The sequence below is a fragment of the Somniosus microcephalus genome, chromosome 10 (genome assembly GCF_052327205.1).
Source record: "Somniosus microcephalus isolate GS21.2 chromosome 10, FLI_Smic_1.0, whole genome shotgun sequence".
In the NCBI taxonomy this organism is placed as follows: domain Eukaryota; kingdom Metazoa; phylum Chordata; class Chondrichthyes; order Squaliformes; family Somniosidae; genus Somniosus; species Somniosus microcephalus.
In genome coordinates, this window is record NC_140996.1 from 152,126,991 (window position 1) to 152,148,265 (window position 21,275).

The following is a 21,275-nucleotide window of genomic DNA, read 5'->3' on the forward strand; positions in this document are numbered from 1 at the left end:
GGACGAAGCGATGGTAAAAGTTCACCATGCCAAAAACTCCTGCAGGCACTTGACGGTGAGGGGTCGCGGGAAGTCCATCACGGCCTCCACTTCCGATGGCAGTGGCATCGCCCCGTCCTTCGTGATGCAATGCCCGAGAAAGTCGATCGAAGACAGCCCGAACTGGCAATTGGCCGGGTTGAAGATTAGGCCGTGCTGGCTGAGGCGTTGGAAGAGAAGAGAGTCCGCAGGTGCGACACATGCTCCATCCTGGAGGCACTGGTGATGAGGATGTGGTCCAGATATACGAACAGGAATGTCAGACCCTGTAACAGTGTCCATTAGGCGTTGAAAAGCCTGGGCGGCGTTTTTTAGGCCGAGTGGCATGCGGCGGAATTCGAACAGCCCGAACGAGGTGATCACCGTGGTTTTCGGGACATCCTGCGGCCGGACAGGGACCTGGTGGTAACCCCGGATGAGGTCCACTTTCGAGAATACCACTTTCCCGACCAGGCGGGGGGAAAAGTCCTGGATGTGTGGAATCAGGCAGCGGTCGGGGGTCGTAGCATCGTTGAGGCGCCGGTAATCACCGCACGGACGCCACCCGCCACCTGGTTTCAGAGCGATGTGTAGGGGCGAGGCCCACGGACTGTTCAACCGGCGGATGATGCCGAGGCGCTCCATGGTGTCGAACTTGGCTTTAGCGATGGCGAGTTTCCACGGGTCAAGGTGCTGAGCGCGGGCGTAGACTAGCGGACCGGTGGTCGAGATGTGGTGTTCTACCCCGTGTTTGCTGGCGGCGGACGAGAACGTGGGCTTCGTGAGGTCCGGGAACTCGGCGAGGAGGTGGGAAAACTCGTCGGAGGCCGAGAGTGTGCTGGACCCGCTGAGGGAACACTGGAGCGAGCTGAAAGTCTCAGCGTTGATAAGACGTCGGTTCGTGATGTCCACTAAAAGGCCATGGGTGCAGAGGAAGTCAACGCTGAGGTGGAGTGGACACTTTTGCCGTGACAAAGTCCCAGGTGAACCGCTGCCCGCCAAAACAAAGCGCCACGCTCCATTTCCTGAAGGTGCAGATGGAACTGCCGTTGGCGGCTTCGAGAACAGGGCCATAGTTCCCCCCTTGCATGTCTATGGTTGACGCGGGCAGGACGCTCACCTGGGCACCCGTGTCGCAAAGAAAACGATGTCTGGAGTTGGTGTCCGTAATAAATAACACACTGCCTGAACGGCCGACAGCCATAGCGGCCGACGAGTGGTCTTTCGTTTGTTTCGACGTGGGAAAACTGCACGGGGGCCAGCACTTCCTGGCTTTGGGGCCGAACTGCGCATGGTAGAAGCAGAGGCTTGGGGGCTGCCGCCGTTGGGCTGTATCGGTGGGGGCAGGGCTCCGCGTGGCCGCGCAGTACTGTTGCCCGGCGGAGAAAAATTTGTCGGCGTCCTTGGCCAGGTCGCGGAAATCGGTACCGGAAGAGTTGGCTAAAGCCGACCGTACCTGACCTGGCAGCTGTTGAAGGAACAGTTCCTTGCAGAGGAAGCATGGCCTATGTTTGCCCAGGAGGGCCAGCATGTGGGCCATCAGCTCCGAGGGCTTGGAGTCACCAAGCCCGGGTAGAGAGAGAAGCCGACGTGCGCGCTCGGCTTTGCTGAGTCCAAAAGTTTTTAAGAGGTGCGTTTTCAGCGTTTCGAATTTGTTGAGCTCCGGGGGGTTCTCGAGCAGGCTCACGACTCTGGCTGTGGTAGAGCTGCCGAGAGCAGAGACGACGTAGTAGTACCTCATGTCGTCCGCGGTGATGTCCCGGAGTGCAAATTGAGCCTCGGCCTAGGCGAATCAAGCGGCAGCCTGTCGTTCCCAAAACTCGGGTAATTTGATGGAAACGGCGTTCGTCGTCATTTCGGATGAGGTCCTTGGAATCGTCCAAAAGAGCAGCGGGGTCACCAATGTTGGAGTCGCTAGAAATCAACAGGGTCTGAGACTTTTGAAAACTGCTAATGTAACGCCATTATTTAAAAAGGAAGGTAGACAAAAGGCTGGAAACTATAGACCAGTTAGCCTAACATCTGTGGTTGGCAAAATGTTGGCGTCCATTATTAAGGAAGCAGTAACAGGACATTTGGATAAGCATAATTTAATCGGACAGAGTCAGCACGGTTTTATGAAGGGGAAGTCATGTTTGACAAATTTGCTCGAATTCTTTGAGGACGTAACAAACAGGGTGGATAAAGGGGAACCAGTGGATGTGGTGTATTTGGACTTCCAAAAGGCAGTTGACAAGGTGCCACACAAGATTACTTACCAGATAAAAAAATCACGGGATTGGGGGTAATATACTGGCATAGCTGGAAGATTAGCTATCTAACAGAAAACAGAGTTGGGATAAATGGTTCATTCTCGGGTTGGCAATCAGTAACTAGTGGTGTTCCGCAGGGGTCAGTGCTGGGACCCCAACTCTTTACAATCTATATTAACGATTTGGAGGAAGGGACCAAGTGCAACATATCCAAGTTTGCTGATGATACAAAGATGGGAGGGAAAGCAGTGAGTGAGGAGGACATAAACCTGCAAAAGGACATAGACAAGCTAAGTGAGTGGGCAGAAATTTGGCAGATGGAATATAATGTTGGAAAGTGTGAGGTTATGCACTTTGGCAGAAAAAATCAAAGAGCAAGTTATTATCTAAATGGAAAGAAACTGCAAAGTGCTACAGTACAAAGGGATCTGGGGGTCCTGGTGCATGAAACACAGAAGGTTAGTATGCAGGTACAGCAGGTGATCAGGAAGGCCAATGGAATCTTGGCTTTTATTGCAAGGGGGATGGAGTATTGATGTGCCAAATAACTGCCTGAATCCGAAGTTAAAGCTTAAGACTGAAGCCTTTTATTAAATAAGAATTATGGCAGAGTTAACAGAGTCCATCATCGACCGAGCCCTTGGTAGAACATACCAGAAGAGGGGCGGGGCCAGGGAGGAGCATTAGTGGTTCCCCCTAGTGGAACATTCCAGACATTACAAGTGCAAGTACAAATATCAGAACACAGTTATTTCATCACATTCACCCCCTGCTATAGATTCAGTCTGTCAGGTGGTCTGATAATCCTCTGGGAATGATGTAACTCTTGCTGAGGCTCCTCCTGGAGTACTAACTCCGGTTCATTCGAATTCCCAGAATCATCAGTATTTTCCACACTGAGGGTTTGTGTCTCTGAAGGTCCAATACCACGATTGAAAACTCTACTCTCAGAGTTGAACTCTTTTCGAGCTCCAGCAGGTGCAAGATCTTTAATAGAGACCGTATCCTCTCGCCCATCCGAATATTGAATATACGCATACTGGGGATTAGCATTGGAGGAGTTGTACTTCCTCCACCAGTGGATCAGTCTTGTGGCCTCTCACATGTCTGCGCAACAACACAGGGCCCGTGGTCGTCAACCATGTGGGTAACGATACTCCATTAGTAGCTTTTCTTGGAAAACTAAACATCCTTTCATGAGGGGTGGCATTCGTCGCTGTACACAAGAGACCTTATGGAATGCAGCACGTCTGGCAGGAAATCCTGCCAGCGAGAGGTCAGCAGGCCTCGTGACTTCAGAGACAGTACGATAGCCTTCCACACTGTCGCATTTTCTTTCTTGACCTGCCCATTACCACGAGGGTTATAGCTGGTAGTTCTACTCGTTGCAATCCCCTTCGATAACAAAAACTGTCGTAATTCTTCGCTCATAAAGGAAGAACCCCTATCACTATGTATATAGTTAGGCATGCCGAACAAGGAAAACAGTTGGCAGAGGCATTTAATTACAACAGCACTAGTCACATCCGGACAGGGGATAACAAAAGGGAACCGAGAGTACTCGTCTATAATATTAAGAAAATAGACATTACGGTCGCTCGATGGAAGGGGACCTTTAAAATCGAGACTCAAACGCTCAAATGGTCGAGTTGCTTTAATAAGATGAGCTGGCTCGGACGGCTTATAGAAGCGGGGTTTGCATTCAGCACAAACATGACAGGTTCTGGTCATTGTCCGGACCTCCTCAATAGAGTAGGGTAGATTGTGGGACTTAATGAAGTGGTTCATTCTGGTAACCCCAGGGTGGCAGAGTGCGTCGTGGAGACTTTGAAGCTTATCTGTACCTAGACTAGCACATACTCCTCATGACAAAGCATCCGATGGCTCATTAAATACTCCAGGCCTGTACTGAATATCATAGTCATATGTTGACAGTTCTATTCGCCATCTTAAAATCTTATCATTTTTGATCTTGTCTCTCTGCTTAGTGTTGAACATAAAGGCCACGGATCGCTGGTCAGTAATGAGCGTAAAACGTTGGCCAGCGAGATAATGTCTCCAATAACTGACTGCTTCAATAATTGCCTGTGCCTCCTTTTTCACTGAAGAATGTCGAACTTCTGATCCTTGCAATGTACGAGAGAAGAAGGCTACTGGTCTACCAGCTTGGTGAAGAGTTGCTGCCAACGCAAAATCAGATGCATCACTTTCCACTTGAAATGGGATCTTCTCATCCACGGCACATACCACTGCCTTCTCAATGTCCCGTTTGATATTAAGGAAAGCCTCCTGAGCTTCTGCCGATTAGCGGAAAAGACGTCGACTTAATAAGAGGTCGGACTTTATCTGAGTAGCTAGCCATCCACTGGGCATAGTACGAGAAGAATCCCAGACACCACCTTAAGGCTTTTACAGTGTGAGGTAAAGGTAATTCCTTAAGTGGGCGTAATCTTTCAGGGTCTGGCCCGATTACCCCATTCTCCACAACGCAACCAAGAATACACAAACGTGTAGTATTGAAGGTACACTTGTTTTCGTTGTAGGTCAGGTTTAACCTCTTTGCAGTCTCTAGGAACTTCGAGATTTTGATCATGCTCCCGTTGGTCACGCCCACAGATGGTAACATTGTCCAGGTACGGGAATGTTGCTTCCAACGCGTATTCATCCACCATACGATCCCTCTCCCGTTGGAAGACGGATACCCCATTCGTCACTCCAAAGGGCACCCGAAGGAATTGGAACAGGCGCCCATTAGCTTCGAAGGCCGTATAAGGTCGGTCTTCTATTTTGATGGGGAGTTGATGGTAGGCAGACTTTAAATCAATGGTGGAGAACACGCGGTACTGAGCTATCTGGTTCACCATCTCAGAAATACGAGGCAAAGGATAGGCGTCTAATTGGGTATACAAGTTTATAGTCTGGCTATAATCGACCACAAGTCTTTTCTTCTCATTAGTTTTAACCACCACCACCTGGGCACGCCACGGGCTACCACTGTGTTCGATGATTCCCTCCCGTTGAAGCCTTTCCACTTCCTCTTTTATAAATGTTTTATCTTCTGAACTATACCGTCGACTCTTAGTCGCTATAGGTCTACAATTAGGAGCAAGGTTCGCAAACAAAGAAGGCGGGCTTACGTTTAAAGTAGAAAGGCCGCAGACTGTGAGCGGAGGCTGGGATCCACCATACTTAAGGGTAACGCTCTCATGCTGACACTGGAAGTCCAAGCCTAATATTAAGTTCACACACAACTGAGGTAATATGAGGAGTTTAAAATCTTTATACTCCGTATCCTTAACGGTCAATGTGACTTTACAATATCCAATTACCTCCGAAGTAAGGGATTTGGACGCCATCACAATTTCACTTCGAGTAGGATACACCTTCAATGAACAGGAGTTAACAAGGTTGGGGTGTATAAAACTTTCAGTACTGCCACAGTCTATCAAACACCCAGTAGGACGACCATTAATCTTAATGTCCATCATAGATTTTGACAAGGAACACGGTATGGTCTGGTCAACCGTAGCCGAGGCTAGAGTAAAACGATAGGCGGCAGCAGAGAAGACATCGGGTACAGGATTACCCTTACACACTTTACTAAAATGTCCCCATTTCTTAAATTTAAAACAGGTAGCCTCTCTGGCTGGGCAACTTTGCCTGGGGTGTTTAGATTGGCCACAAAAATAACACTTAGACCCATGGGGCACAGCCGCAACAATAGGATTAAGTGGAGGCTCCATTGGTGTTATGGATGCCTCCATACTCGGAACACACGAGGCTGAGAGAGATGCATGGGCTGATGCATACACTTCTGAATTCTTCTGGGCTACATCTAACGATCGAGCAGCAGCGACAACCGTTTTTTAAAACTAACGAGTCGTTCTCGAGGAGTCTCTGTCTAATATAATTAGATCGGAGGCCAGATATGAAAGAATCGCGGATGGCTTCTTCCTGATACACTATGGCAGAGACAGCCTTGTAGTTGCAACCCTTAGCCAAAGCCTTAAGGTCCTGCAGGAATCGTCCAGAGATTCCTCGGGTAATTGCCTGCGAGTAGACAGGAGATACCTGGCGTATACTTCGTTAACCGACTTAAGGTACTGGGCTTTAAGAGCTGCGAGGGCCTCTTCATATGTAGTAATATCTTCAATTATAGAGTAAGTTTGATGACTTACCAAGTTGGCTAGAAGACCCAACTTGTTAACCGTCGGATCGGTCGATGATGCGATGAAGTGTTCAAAACATCGGAGCCAATGCGTAAATTTCTTCGACGCATCTGCCGAATGGGGATCGATATTCAGACGCTCTGGTTTCAAAAATCGATCCATCTTCCAAAAGTAGTTATTTAATAAAATTGATGTGCCAAATAACTGCCTGAATCCGAAGTTAAAGCTTAAGACTGAAGCCTTTTATTAAATAAGAATTATGGCAGAGTTAACAGAGTCCATCATCGACCGAGCCCTTGGTAGAACATACCAGAAGAGGGGCGGGGCCAGGGAGGAGCAATAGTGGTTCCCCCTAGTGGAACATTCCAGACATTACAAGTACAAGTACAAATATCAGAACACAGTTATTTCATCACAAGTATAAAAGCAGGGAAGTCTGGCTTCAGTTATACAGGGTACTGGTGAGGCCACACCTGGAATACTGCGTACAGTTTTGGTTTCCATATTTAAGAAAAGATATACTTGCTCTCGAGGCAGTTCAGAGAAGGTTCACTCGGTTGATTCCGGAGATGAGGGGGTTGACTTATGAGGAAAGGTTGAGTAGGTTGGGCCTCTACTCATTGGAATTCAGAAGAACGAGAGGCGATCTTATCGAAACATATAAGATTGTGAGGGGGCTTGATCGGGTGGATGCGGGGAGGAAGTTTCCACTGATGGGTGAGACTAGAACTAGGGGGCATAATCTTAGAATAAGGGGCTGCCGTTTCAAAACTGAGATGAGGAGAAACTTCTTCACTCAGAGGGTAGTAAATCTATGGAATTTGCTACCTCAGAGAGCTGTGGAAGCTGCGACATTAAATAAATTTAAAAAGGAAATAGACAGTTTCCTAGCTGATAAGGGAATTAAGGGTTATGGGGAGCGGGCAGGGAAGTGGACGTGAGTCTAGGTTCGGATCAGCCATGATCCTATTGAATGGCGGAGCAGGCCCGAGGGGCCGTATGGCCTACTCCTGCTCCGACTTCTTATGTTCTTATGTTTTGTTGCAACAAAGGCAAAACGCGTGTTACTTTATTTACTCTCCATGAGGACTGAGGGTCTCAGCCTCGTTGCAGGGCTATAACGTCATCGCTACCGACGCATGACGTCATTATGCTACCGACGCTCTTAAAGGGACCCTGATAACCCAACCCAGTACGTACATATAACAACATTGGCTATACATAGTGAATTGTGTTTAGGTACATATAACAACATTGGCTATACATTGTGAATTGTGTTATTGTCCCTATGTGGTCTCTGCCACACCTTAACAGATAGACATATATGCATTTTATTTGATAAAATTCTCTTTATTTTGTAGTTTAAAATGGAACTAAAAAATCCGATTCAGATACAGTTTTACTGTGCTAATCCTGAGACTCTCTATTGAACAAAATAATTGCTTTTCATGAAATTAAAAACCTTCTACAATAATGCGATCAAAGGAGCACTGTTTCTAATTAAAAACTGCTTCATCTACCTAATATACTGTCTCACTTCAAAATCATGGTTAGTGTTAAAACACGCGGCAGTCTTTAATGTTACCTTTAAAAGACATCAAAATGAAGATTCTCAGGCATATGCATTTGGAACCTATCTTTGGTCATGTGGCAACAGCAATAATGAATACAGAGGGGGAAAAATTGGGTGAGTAGCGCCACCTCTTAGCGCCTAAAGAGGCAGTCAGTGGCTGTAGAGCCACTGGCTGTGCCTCCCGCGATATTCAGCAGGGGCGCTAATGGTGGCGTTAGACATTTGCGCTGCGCCGTCACCGATGACGTCATCGGTGTGCGCAGCGCCCCATTGACGATATTTGGTAGCGAACGCCGCAGTTGCGCCATTCGCTACCCACGCCCGGTTCACGGGGCCTTACTGTGCCGGCAGAGACGCAAGTTAAGGTGGAGGTGCGGGGCGGCCGCTTTTTCGGCGGCTGCCTGCCAGCACCTCCGTCCCCGGCCTCCTGGTCTCCCCGCCCCCCCCCCCCCACCCCCGCGGCATTGCCGGCTGTTTCCCCGAGAGCCCGGCACTTCTCCTTGGTGCCGGCACTCGCGATCGGGGTTCGCGCTGTTGCAGGCCCCTCCCCCTTAACAGTGGGAGGAAGGCCTGCAGTACCGCAGCGTGCCATGCCGCAGCGGCACATAGGGCGCTGAAAGTGAATTTCGCAGCGCTAAGAGGGACACGGAGCACCTCGAGCCGCGCCCCGTCTCCCTCTAGGGGCACTTCAACTGAATTTGCGGTGATCGCTAATGCGGCGATCGTGGCGCAAATTCCAGCGCCCAGGCAAACTTTGCGCCGCTTGGGCACCTCAGGCCAATTTCTAGGCCAGAGAGTTTTCTAAAGTCTATTTATAAGATAGAATTATGACTGATTCACATTACACTCACTAAAATATATTTCAACAACTACCCAACTGACTGAGTAGGTAAATGTGATATGTTACGTAGCCATCGCCTACCAACAGACCATGGCAAAAATGTTGCCGTTGCCGAACGTGCGGGTTTGGGGGCGGGTCGGCAATAAAAATTCCGGAAATAGTGAGCGCGTCAGGAACCTGCCGTCATCCCAATGCTTCACGCATTTAACCACAGCGGCTTTGAAGGCACGACATGGGCCCGATTGGCAGAGGTGGGCGAACTCATTGAAGTCATTCTCTTAGGCAGTCCCTCGGAACCGAGGATGACTTGCTTCCACATTAAAAATGAGTTCTCAGGTGACAAATGAGTTCTCAGATGACCGATGAGTCCAATGAGGGACCTACAGTCTCTGTCACAGGTGGGGCAGACGGTGGTTGAAGGGGCGGGTGGGTGGGGTGCTTGGGTTGACGTGCACTCCTTCCACTGTTTGCGCTTGGCTTCCGCTTGCTCCCGGCGAAGAGACTCGAGGTATTCGGCGCCTTCCCGGATGCTACTCCTCCACTTTGTATGGTCTTGGGCCAGGGATTCCCAGGTGTCGGTGGGAATGTTGCACTTTTTCAAAGAGGCTTTGAGGGTGTCTGTGAAGCGTTTCCTCTGCCCACCTGGGGCTCTCTTGCCGTGTTGGAGCTCCGAGTAGAGCGCTTGTTTTGGGAGTCTCGTATCGGGCAGGCGGACAATGTGACCCGTCCATTGGAGCAGATCGAGCGTGGTCAAAGCTTCAATACTGGGGATGTTGGCCTGAGCAAGAACACTGACATTGGTGCGTCTATCCTGCCAATGGATTTGCAGGATCTTGCAGAGGCAGCGTTGGTGGTACCTCTCCAGTGCTTTGAGGTTCCTGCTGTACATGGTCTATGTCTCTGAGGCATACAGGAGGGCGGGTATCACTGCTGCCCTCTAGACCATTAGCTTGTTGCCGGGTTTGAGGCCCTGGTCTTCAAACAGTCTCTTCCTCAGGCGACCGAAGGATGCATTGGCACACTGAAGGCGGTGTTGGACTTCGTCATTGATGTCTGCCCTTGTTGACAGTAGGCTCCCGATGTATGGAAATTGGTCCATGTTGTCCAAGGCCTTGTCATGGATTTTGATAATCGGGGGGCAGTACTGTGTGGCGGGGGCAGGTTGGCAGTGGACCTTTGTCTTACGGATGTTTAGTGTAAGGCCCATGCTCTCGTACGCTTCGGTGAAGGTGGCAAAAACAGGAAGGCAGACTTTTATCTGAATGGCAATAGATTGGGAGAAGGGGAAGTGCAACGAGACCTGGGCGTCCTTGTGCACCAGTCGCTGAAGGTAAGCATGCAGGTGCAGCAGGCGGTTAAGAAGGCAAATGGTATGTTGGCCTTCGTAGCGAGAGGGTTTGACTCCAGGAACAAGGATGCCTTGCTGCAGTTGTACAGGGCCTTGGTGAGACCACACCTTGAGTATTGTGTGCAGTTTTGGTCGCCTTATCTGAGGAAGGATGTTCTTGCCATAGAAGGAGTTCAGCGAAGATTCACCAGGCTGATACCTGGGATGGCAGGAATGACGTATGAGGAGAGATTGGGTCGATTGGGCTTGTACTCGCTGGAGTTTAGAAGAATGAGAGGGGATCTCATTGAAACTTATAAAATTCTGACAGGACTGGACAGACTAGATGCAGGAAGGATGTTCCCGATGGTTGGGGAGTCCAGAACCAAGGGTCACAGTCTAAGGATAAGGGGTAAGCCATTTAGGACAGAAATGAGGAGGAATTTCTTCACCCAGAGAGTGGTGAACCTGTGGAATTCTTTACCACAGAAGGCAGTAGAGGCCAATTCATTAAATATATTCAAGAAGGAGTTGGATATATTTCTTAAGGCTAAAGGGATCAAGGGGTATGGGGAGAAAGCAGGGACCGGGTACTGAATTTGGATGATCAGCCATGATCGCATTGAATGGCGGAGCAGGCTCGAGGGACCGAATGGCCTACTCCTGCTCCTATCTTCTATGTTTCTATGTTTATGTCTATGTTTCTATGTTAATGATGGTTTGGAGTTCGACCTCCGAGTGTGCGCAGACGCAAGCGTCATCTGCATACTGTAATTCGACGACAGAGGAAGGGACAACCTTGGATCTGGACTGAAGGTGGCGGAGGTTGAACAGTTTCCCGTTTTTTCTGTAAATTAGCTCCACTCCAGCGGGGAGCTTACTGAGGGTGAGATGGAGCATTGCCGCAAGGAAGATCGCGAAGAGCGTTGGTGCGGTGACACAGCCTTACTTGACCCCGGTCTGTACATGAATTGGGTGTGTGGTGGAACCGTTGGTCAGGATCACAGCTTGCATGTCGTCGTGAAGCAGGCGGAGGATGGTGACAAACTTTTGAGGGCAGCTGAATTTGAGGAGGACACTCCATAATCCCTCACGGTTGACAGTGTCAAAGGCCTTTGTGAGGTCAAAGAAGGTCATGTACGGCAGTTGGTGCTGTTCCCTGCATTTCTCTTGTAATTGACGCTTGGTGAAGATCATGTCCATTGTGCCCTTTTGTGGGCGGAATCCGCATTGCGACTTTGGGAGGAGCTCTTCAGCCACTGGGAGAAGGCGATTGAGGAGAATTCTTGCGATGACTTTCCCTGTGGCAGACAGCAGGGAAACTCCTCTGTAATTACTGCAATCGGACTTGTCACCTTTCTTGAAGATGGTCACAATTACCGCATCTCTCAGATCCCCTGGCATGCTCTCCTTCCAGATAAGAGAAACAGTTCATGAATTCGCGCCAGTAGTGCTTCTCCACCACTCTTTAGCGTCTCGGCAGGGATCCCATCTGCTTCTGAGGCCTTGTTGTTATTCAGTTTTCGGATGGCCTTTTCAACGTCAAGCCGGACTGGGATTGTGCTGAGATGGTGGCGGGTAGCATGCTGCGGGATGGAGTTGAGGACACTCGCGTCGAAGACAGTCTCGGTTAAGGAGATCTTCAAAGTGCTCCTTCCAGCGGGCATTGACTGTTGTCAACAAAGAACTCACGACCTAAAGAACATTAAATGCTTGTTGAAACATTAAATGCTTGTTGAGAGAACCTTAAGAGCGTTTTTAACACCAGCTTTTGACTTTGACTGCAGGAGCACGGGATTCACGGGGCTTGGTTACTCGCCTGTGAAGGGGAGGCCGAAGCTCAGTGGCCATTGGTGAATTCATTCATTGAGGGCTGGGAAAAGTGCATAAGTACACATTACACCTCATTACTTGCTTCATGGAAAGGCTCTTGCTGACTCCATTTTGTCCACAGATTTAGCTGTCAGGAGTTTGCAGGTCATTTCTGAAACCACCAAAGCCACTCTCACCACATTGCTACTCACTATCACAACATTGAGGGATTGGCCCTCTGATCTCCACTTTACCTGCCATCTACTACATCAGCATGGGTGCCACTTATACTGTCTCACCTTGGTCCTTAGAATGCGATCAAGGTGAGCTCCATTACCAACAACACCAGCAGCAGCATCCACAACAGCAGCCTTCCTCTCAACAACCTGATGCTCCACTGGAGAGAGGGGGGCACCACAGGCCTGCAGAGTGCCGGAGGCGATACCCCCAACACAGGGTATACAGGCAGAGGATGAGCCTCTTCAACATGACTGAGCAGCAGTGCTTCAGGAGGCTCAGGCTATCACGCCAGGTCCTCGCAGACATTTGTAAGACCTGGTCCTGGTGGACACACGTTACTAGTGGCTGCCAAAGTCACCACCATCTTCAACTTCTTCGCCTCAGGCTCCTTCCAGGCATCTGCAGCAGACATTTGCAGGTTCTCGCAGTCGGCTGCCCACAGATGCATCAGCCAAGAGACCGATGTCCTGTTTCACAAGTCAGCCAATTATAGCAACTTTGCCACTGATGAGGCCAGTGTTACTGAGTGGGCGCTCAGCTTTGCCACTCTGGCTGACTTCCCACAGGTGCAGGGCATCATCGACTGTACACATGTGGCCATGAAGGCACCCATCATCACCCAGGAGTGTTTTATGAACCGCAAGGGCTTCCACTCCCTCAATGTGCAGCTGGTCTGCAACCATAAAAAGATCATCATGTATGTGTGCACCAGATTCCCTGGTAGCTGTCATGACTGTTTTGTGCTGCGCCAGTCCACCCTCCCTCAGCTCTTCGGCCCTCCAAACAGACTTGCCGGCTGGCTGCTTGGAGACAAGGGCTATCCGCTGAAGGCATGGCTCATGATACCCTTAAGGACGCTAAGTACTGAGGCCCAGGAGCGTTTTAATGAGAGCCACATGTCCACCAGATGTGTTATAGAGCAAACAATATGCGCATCTTCAGGCCGAGTGCACAGCCTCTTCAGAGGAGGAGGAGGAGCAGGTGGAGAATGAGGAGGACGATGAACCTGACGTGGAGATTGTAGTGTATGTAACTGTTCTACCTTTAAGAGAACTATTGTATGTAACCGTCCACCTTTAAGAGAACTATTTTAGGTGTGGCACTACTTTATCCTGGCTGCTGTATACTGTAATACCGGCGGTGACCACACCAGTATATAAGTGCTGTGGCAGAATTTATTGGGCAGATTCGCCCTGACCTTCGAATAGTAAAGTCCTGTTTAAGTTACTCTTGTAGTCTGTGTATTACTTCGCTATACAACCCACAGACTTTACAGTGGCGATGAGTTCGATCTTACCCTGCGGCAACAATACTTCTGAAGAAGTAAACGAGCGTCGAGAAGAGGCACCCGCCCTCGTCGTTTTGCTGAGAGAAAACTCGAGTCTGCAGACCAAGAAAGGAGGAAGATTTCAAACACAAAATTTTCCATCAGGAACAGGCACGGATTGTCCCTTCTGCCACGGTGGTGAGTGAGCCGATCAACACGAGAAGCAAGTCGGCCATGGTGACTGTGAGTAAAGGGAAAATAGAAACAAATAAACGGAGGATAAGGGCGGTGCACTCGACCACGGTCGAGGGGGAAAGGAGCCGGACAGAAGTCGGGCCCAGAGGCGCTGAGACTGGGGCAGCGTGGAGCAGAAGCCACGGTACAAGCGGGCTGGGGAGCGTCGTGAGACGACTAGACCGCGATGGCGAAAAAGGCCGGACAAATACCGCGACCACGAGGCGCTGCGACCGGGATCGTAAGGCGCGGGAAGATATAAACATAAATAAGCCACGGAGAACTCCGCCACAGCCGGGGAGGAAAGCACCAGACTGCGAGAAGCTGGGAGGCGCGATTGGGGTGAAAAAGGTCAGACAGTGACCGAGGCCACGAAGCGCTGCGACCGGGATCGTAAGGCGCGGGAAGATATAAACATAAATAAGCCACGGAGAACTCCGCCACAGCCGGGGAGGAAAGCACCAGACTGCGAGAAGCTGGGAGGCGCGATTGGGGTGAAAAAGGTCAGACAGTGACCGAGGCCACGAAGCGCTGCGACCGGGATCGTAAGGCGCGGGAAGAGATAAAATAAATAAATCGCGGAGAACTCAGCCGCAGCCGGGGAGGGAAGCACCGGACTGCGAGGCGCGATTGAGAGCCGCGCGAGCGGGAGAGCCCGAGCGAGAGCCGCGCGAACGGGAGAGACAGAGCCCGAGAGAGAGCGAGCGAGAGCGACAGAGCCCGAGCGAGAGCCGTGTGAACGGGAGAGACAGAGCCCGAGAGAGAGCGAGCGAGAGAGACAGAGCCCGAGGAAGACTGAGCGAGATCCAGCCCAGCGGCTGAAACTGTTCGCCGTCAACGGGTTGTACCCAGCACCGGAGAGACAGAGCCCGAGCGAGGGAGACTGAGCGAGATCCAGCCAGCGGCTGAGACCGTTCGCCGTCAACGGGTTGTACCCAGAGCCGGTTGCCCGGCCAAGAGAAGGGAACGCGCTGAGGCTGAAGAGCAGGCTGCGAACCCCGAAAGCCAGCGGCTGTCGCCCGAGGGAAAAGCTTACCCCTCCCGCCAGGGGAAGAAAAGCGGGAACCGCCATCTTGAAAGTGGGCGGGGAAAGAAGATAAGTGCGGGAAACCGCGGGAAGCCGCCAGTAGGCGGAGAAAAAGACAGAAGCGGGAACCGCTATTTTGAAAGGGGCGGGGAAAGAAGATAAGCGCGGGGAAACCGCCATCTTGGAAAAAAAAAAAAAAAAAAGAGTTAAAGAAATATTTCGTTGTTGTTTATCAGGGAGGTGAAGATGCCTAAGCGTGGTAACATCAACGATTTCGATTCCGAGGTAGAAGATTGGGCCACGTATGTAGAACGCATTGAGATATATTGTGAGGCCAATAAAATAGAGGATGATGATAAAGCTATAACCTTGCTAAACTCGATGGGGGCGAAGACATACGGGCTATTGAAGCATCTTCTAGCACTAGTTAAACTGGCGGATCAAACCTTCGATAATATTGTTGCTGTTCTGAAGGATCACTTGAATCCCACACCGCTGATGTTGGCGGAACGATTCAAATTTTATGCGAGAACGCAATGGAAAGAGGAAAGCAACGCGGAATACTTGGTCGAACTGCGTAGGCTAGCGAAATACTGCCAGTTTGGAGGAAATCTGACAGGCATTGCGAGACAAGTTCGTGTGCGGGTTGTCGAAGGAAGGAACGCAAAAGCGACTGCTCGAAGAGAATGACCTTACACTGGATAGGGCTGTCCTTATTGCAGCATCACACGAAGCCGCAGCGAAAGGAACTGCGGAAATGCAGCTGAAGGCAGCGGTCCTCAGTGTGGATCAAATTACTTCGGGTGCAACGAAATGTTATCGTTGTGGGAAAACAACACACGACCAGAACCAATGCTGGTTTAAAAACCAGGACTGTAGGAAATGTGGCAAACTGGGTCACATAGCCAAAGTATGCCGGTCAGGGAAGAAGACCAACAACCAAAAAAAAAAGCCATCACAGGAAAAGTACAACAAAGTACACAAGGTGGTTGAGAAGAGTTCAGATGAACAGAATTCGGATTCAGACCCAAGCGGCCAGGAACTGGGTAGTCTGAGAATTCATAATGTGAGTAAGACAGCTGACCTACAAACTATCTGGGTCATGCTAAAAATAGCCGGAGTCCAAGTGAGAATGGAATTGGACACTGGATCAGCCCTATCAGTCATAAATCAAAGGGATTACAACCGGCTATTCTCACATATACCCTTGAGAGATACCAAGTTCATATTGCAGACATACACGGGGCATAAAGTATACCCCATGGGAAAGATAAGAGTCAAGGTGAGAGACAGGGGCAAAGAACACCCCGGAATGGACTTATACGTACTACCTGAGGGAGGACCACCACTTCTAGGACGGGAGTGGATCAAGAAAATAGACATGGAATGGCACTACCTCAAAGCAATAACGAGTGAGGACTCGGGGCAGACAATCAGCTCAGACTCTGAAACGGATGACGATAAGACCAGCCCAAGCATGAAAGACAAGTCTAAAATGAACTTGCTGACTAAGGTTGGTAGAACGAATGTGGGTATAAAGGCTTATGCTCCAGAGGAGAACAAAGTTTCAGAACAGAATTCCTCTGAACAACAACAACATAGCTTGACAGAGAATTCTGAGTCTGTTCAAGTTACAGACATATATATTACTGAGGAACATCGAGCTCGAACGCAAACTTATTTCAGATTACGACAGCAATTAGAACAATTGAATTGCCGTCTCGAGCAAGAGATGAAAGCAATGAAAAAGTTCTATGATACCAAATGGGAGAATCTGGAAAGACAACAGAAGCAGCTGGGGAAGAAAAGGGAGCAGGAGCACACAAACCGTCTGCACGAGGAGGCCAAACGAATCAAAGCTGATTCGGCTTCTGAAGGGGCGTGCTCCAATCCGGTGGAACAAGATGTGCTGCAACTGAAGGCGCTGGTTAGCAGGTTGCAGGCAGAAAAAGCTGAGTTGGTCGACATGACTTCCGAGCTCCTACTGAAGTTGGGTGCAGCATCACCGGACGATTCATTTGTGGAAATTCGAATGATGGGGGCTGCGGATGATGGCGAAGTAGAAGCAGCAAAGGAGCCCCAGGACAAGGTTCTAAACATCCCTGCAGCTAATGGAAAAGGGATGATGGCAGAAGAGTTAACAGTCAGCCAACTCATTCATATGCTGAGGGATAAAACTCTAAAATGGGAAAAACTTAAATACGAGCCTCAATCTTCAAAGGGAAGGGAGCTCTCAAAAGTCATTGGAAGAGCTGAGGTGGCAACCCAGACTGAGAAGTCTGCAGCAGAACAGCCCTTGGATGCCAAAAGTACGCTGACGCACGGCAATGTAGAACAACAGAATACTGAAACAGCTACTTCAGTAGAGGGATTGAATAGTCCGATCAATCAATCTCCGAATGAAGTTGAAGTATTGAAATCACAAATGAGGTCATTAGTAAAAGACTTGCAGGAAGCCCAGAAAAAGCGGGATGAATCTGAACGCATGATGAAGTCTCTTCAGGACAGATGTCGGGATTTGGAACAAAAGTCGGCTAACGTCCAGCTGGGTAAGGAGGAAATAGAAGACCCTCTCGCTGGCCTAGCTCAGGACGACACCGAATATTACCATGATCTGTTGAGTGACACTGAATATTACGAGGACCTGGTCTGCCCAGCTTGTGCCAAGAACTCCCAAAGTGCCGAAATCAGGATGAATCACTTAAAGTCTAAGGAACATAGGGAGATGGTGGCGTTACAGCTGGCAGCTGACAATGGAGCCCCGAGAGTCTCCAAGAAGCAAAAAAGGAAAAGACGAAGCAGAAGATGATAACCATCTGAACCATTATTACCTCTACCCGATCACACACGTGGTCCCCCGAACGGAGCCAAATCAGTTGGAAAGTAGGAAAATTTCCCAAGGCAATCCAACTGTTTTTTGTTTGTTTTAAAAAGTCAGCAATGCTGGTTCAGAAGTGATGGAAGTAAAGCTGTTAAGTCTAGGGAAGGACTATGGGATGAGTCCCTCTAGCAAGGTGACCCGACTACACTACGGAGGCGTGGTCCGGACCGAGTCAAGAAGATCAGAGACTGAATCTGTGAACTGTTTCCCGCAGAGACTGAATCTGTGAACTGTTTCCGCAGAGACTATCTCTGTGAACTGTTGTAACATGAAGTTGGATATGTTATGATGTTATGTTAATGGGGAATAAGATGTTGTAAGCTAAAAAGGGAGGATTGTAGTGTATGTAACTGTTCTACCTTTAAGAGAACTATTGTATGTAACCGTCCACCTTTAAGAGAACTATTTTAGGTGTGGCACTACTTTATCCTGGCTGCTGTATACTGTAATACCGACGGTGACCACACCAGTATATAAGTGCTGTGGCAGAATTTATTGGGCAGATTCGCCCTGACCTTCGAATAGTAAAGTCCTGTTTAAGTTACTCTTGTAGTCTGTGTATTACTTCGCTATACAACCCACAGACTTTACAGAGATGGCACCAGCAGTGGCACACATTGCTGTCCGGGATGGCCTTATCATGGCCAGATTTACTTAACTTGCTCCAATGCAGCCATATGGCTGCCAGATGCTGTACTAAGTTCCCTCACCAACAACACCATAAGGCAACCCTACAATGACTAAGCCTTTCCTTTCACCCAAACCCCCAGTGCTCGAGGTTAAATAATGTCTCACCATTCACTCCAAGTGATAAAGCCACTTCCAAGGTTTGAGGCAAAAATGGACAAGACGGGAACGTGGTGCCAAGAAAAACATTTATGTGTGTCATCAAAATAACAGAAACATAACACTAACATGTTTTCATACACCCACGTGCATACCCTTGTACATCTGTGATTGTGTCATTTTTCTTTTCTGAGTGCTTCTACGAGGTGCAACCCCTGTGGCTTCAGCAGAGATAGAGGTAGGCTGCTCACTTAACTGCTGCGACTGTTGGTGGACATCCTCTGGGTTTTGGAGCCTGTGAGGGCCCTGCCAAAGTTTGCTCCTCCTGCAACTGTGCAGGGGTAGACTCAGCCATTGGAATCTGAGGAAGCATGTATGGCTCTGACTGAGGGGGAGGCAATGGGGGAGAAGTGGGAGCACTTTGAGAAAAGTCCCCATTTTCATGTCCACTCTAACTATCATCCCTCTCATAAGAACATAAATAGGAGCAGGAGTAGGCCATTCGGCCCCTCGAGCCTGCTCCGTCATTCAATAAGATCATGGCTGATCTTCTACCTCAACTTCACTTTCCTGCACTATCCACATATCCCTTGATTCCCTTAATATCCAAAAATCTATAGATCTCTGCCTTGAACATACGCAATGACTGAGACTCCACAGCCCTCTGGGTAGAGAATTCCAAAGATTCAACACCCTCTTGAGTGAAGAAATTTCTCCTCATCTCAGTCCTAAATGGCCGACCCCTTATTCTGATTCTGTGACCCCTGGTTCTAGACTCCCCAGTCAAGGGAAACATCTTCCCTGTATCTAACCTGTCAAGCCCTGTAAGAATTTTGTATGTTTCAATGAGATCACCTCTCATTCTTCTAAACTCCACAGAATATAGGCCTAGTCTACTCAATCTCTCCTCATAAGACAATCCCCCCCATAGAAACATAGAAGATAGGAGCAGGAGTAGGCCATTCGACCCCTTGAGCCTGTTCCGCCATTTAATGAGATCATGGCTGATCATCCAAGTTCAGTACCCTGTCCCTGCTTTCTCCCCATATCCCTTGATCCCTTTAGCCTTATTAAATATATTCAAGAAGGAGTTAGATATATTTCTCAAGTTGGCCTCAACTGTCCTCTATGGTAGAGAATTCCACAGGTTCACCACTCTCTGGGTGAATAAATTCCTCCTCATCTCAGTCCTAAATGGCTTACCCCTTATCCTTAGACTGTGACCCCTGGTTCTGGACTCTCCCACCATCGGGAACATCCTTCCTGCATCTAGTCTGTCTAGTCCTGTTAGAATTTTATAAGTTTCAATGAGATCCCTGCTCATTCTTCTAAACTCTAGTGGATATAAGCTTAATCGACTCAATCTCTCTTCATACGTCATTCCTGCCATCCCAGGTATCAGTCTGGCGAATCTTTGCTGCACTCCCTGCATGGCAAGAACATCCTTCCTCAGATAAGTTGACCAAAACTGCACACAATACTCAAAGTGTGGTCTCACCAAGGCCCTGTACAACTGCAGCAAGACATCCTTGCTCCTGTACTCGAATCCTCTCATTATGAAGGCCAACATACCATTTGCCTTCTTAACCGCCTGCTGCACCTGCATGCTTACCTTCAGCAACTGGTGCACAAGGACACCCAGCTCTCGTTGCACTTTAACTTTTCCCAATCTATTGCCGTTCAGATAATAATCTGTCTTCCTGTTGTTGCCACCAAACTGGATAACCTCGCATTTATCCACATTATACTGCATCTGCCATGCATCTGCCCAATCACGCAACCTGTCCAAATCATACTGGCGTTTTGCTGCATCCTCCTCACAGCACACACACCCACCCAGCTTTGTGTCATCTGCAAACTTGGAGATATTGCATCTAGTTCCCTCGTCTAGATCATTAATATATATTGTGAATAGCTGGGGTCCTAGCACCGATCCCTGCGGTACCCCACTAGTCACTGCCTGCCACTCGGAAAAAGACCCGTTTATTCCAACTCTTTGCTTCCTGTCTGCCAACCAGTTCTCTATCCAAGTCAGTACCTTACCCCCAATCCCATGTGCTTTAACTTTGCACACCAATCTCTTATGCGGGACCTTATCGAAAGCCTTCTGAAAGTCCAAATACACCACATCAACTGGTTCTCCCTTATCTATTCTACCAGTTACATCATCAAAAAATTCCAGTAGATTAGTCAAGCACGATTTACCTTTTGTAAATCCATGTTGACTTTGTCCAATCCATCCCAGGAATCAGTCTGGGTAATCTTCGTTGCACTCCCGCTATTGCAAGTATATCCTTCCTTAGGTAAGGAGACCAAAACTGTACACAATACTCCAGGTGTGGTCTCACCAGGGCCCTATATAATTGCAGTAAGACATCTTGGGGGAAAAATTCAGTATCGCCCTGTTTGCAGCGCGATTATCGGCTGGGCGCAAAGATTAGCGCCTTGCGCTAATTATCGCCTCCGACTGCAAACTTGGCTTTTATCGCCCCTGGAGGTGATCGGAGTGCTAAATCAGACGCTTCACACCTGTCTTAAAGTGCAAAGGCCGAGGAGCGAGGCGCTACCTCAGAGCGCTGGCGGAGCTCATGTGATGTCAGTCAGCAATGGAACACAGACACACTGGCACCGGCCAGTTCTTAAAGGGGAGGGTTCATCTTGCTCTCCATCCACATCCTGCTCATTGCAGCCTTGAATCTCGGCCTGGAGAGACCTGTACATCAAATCTGCTGGAAAGAACAATGGAGAGAAACAGGGAAAGAGATCAGAGTGCAGACCCCACAGTCTCTTCTAAATCGATACAAGGAAGGGCAAATCAAAATGAACCTGCAAAGTGCTGCTCAGTACC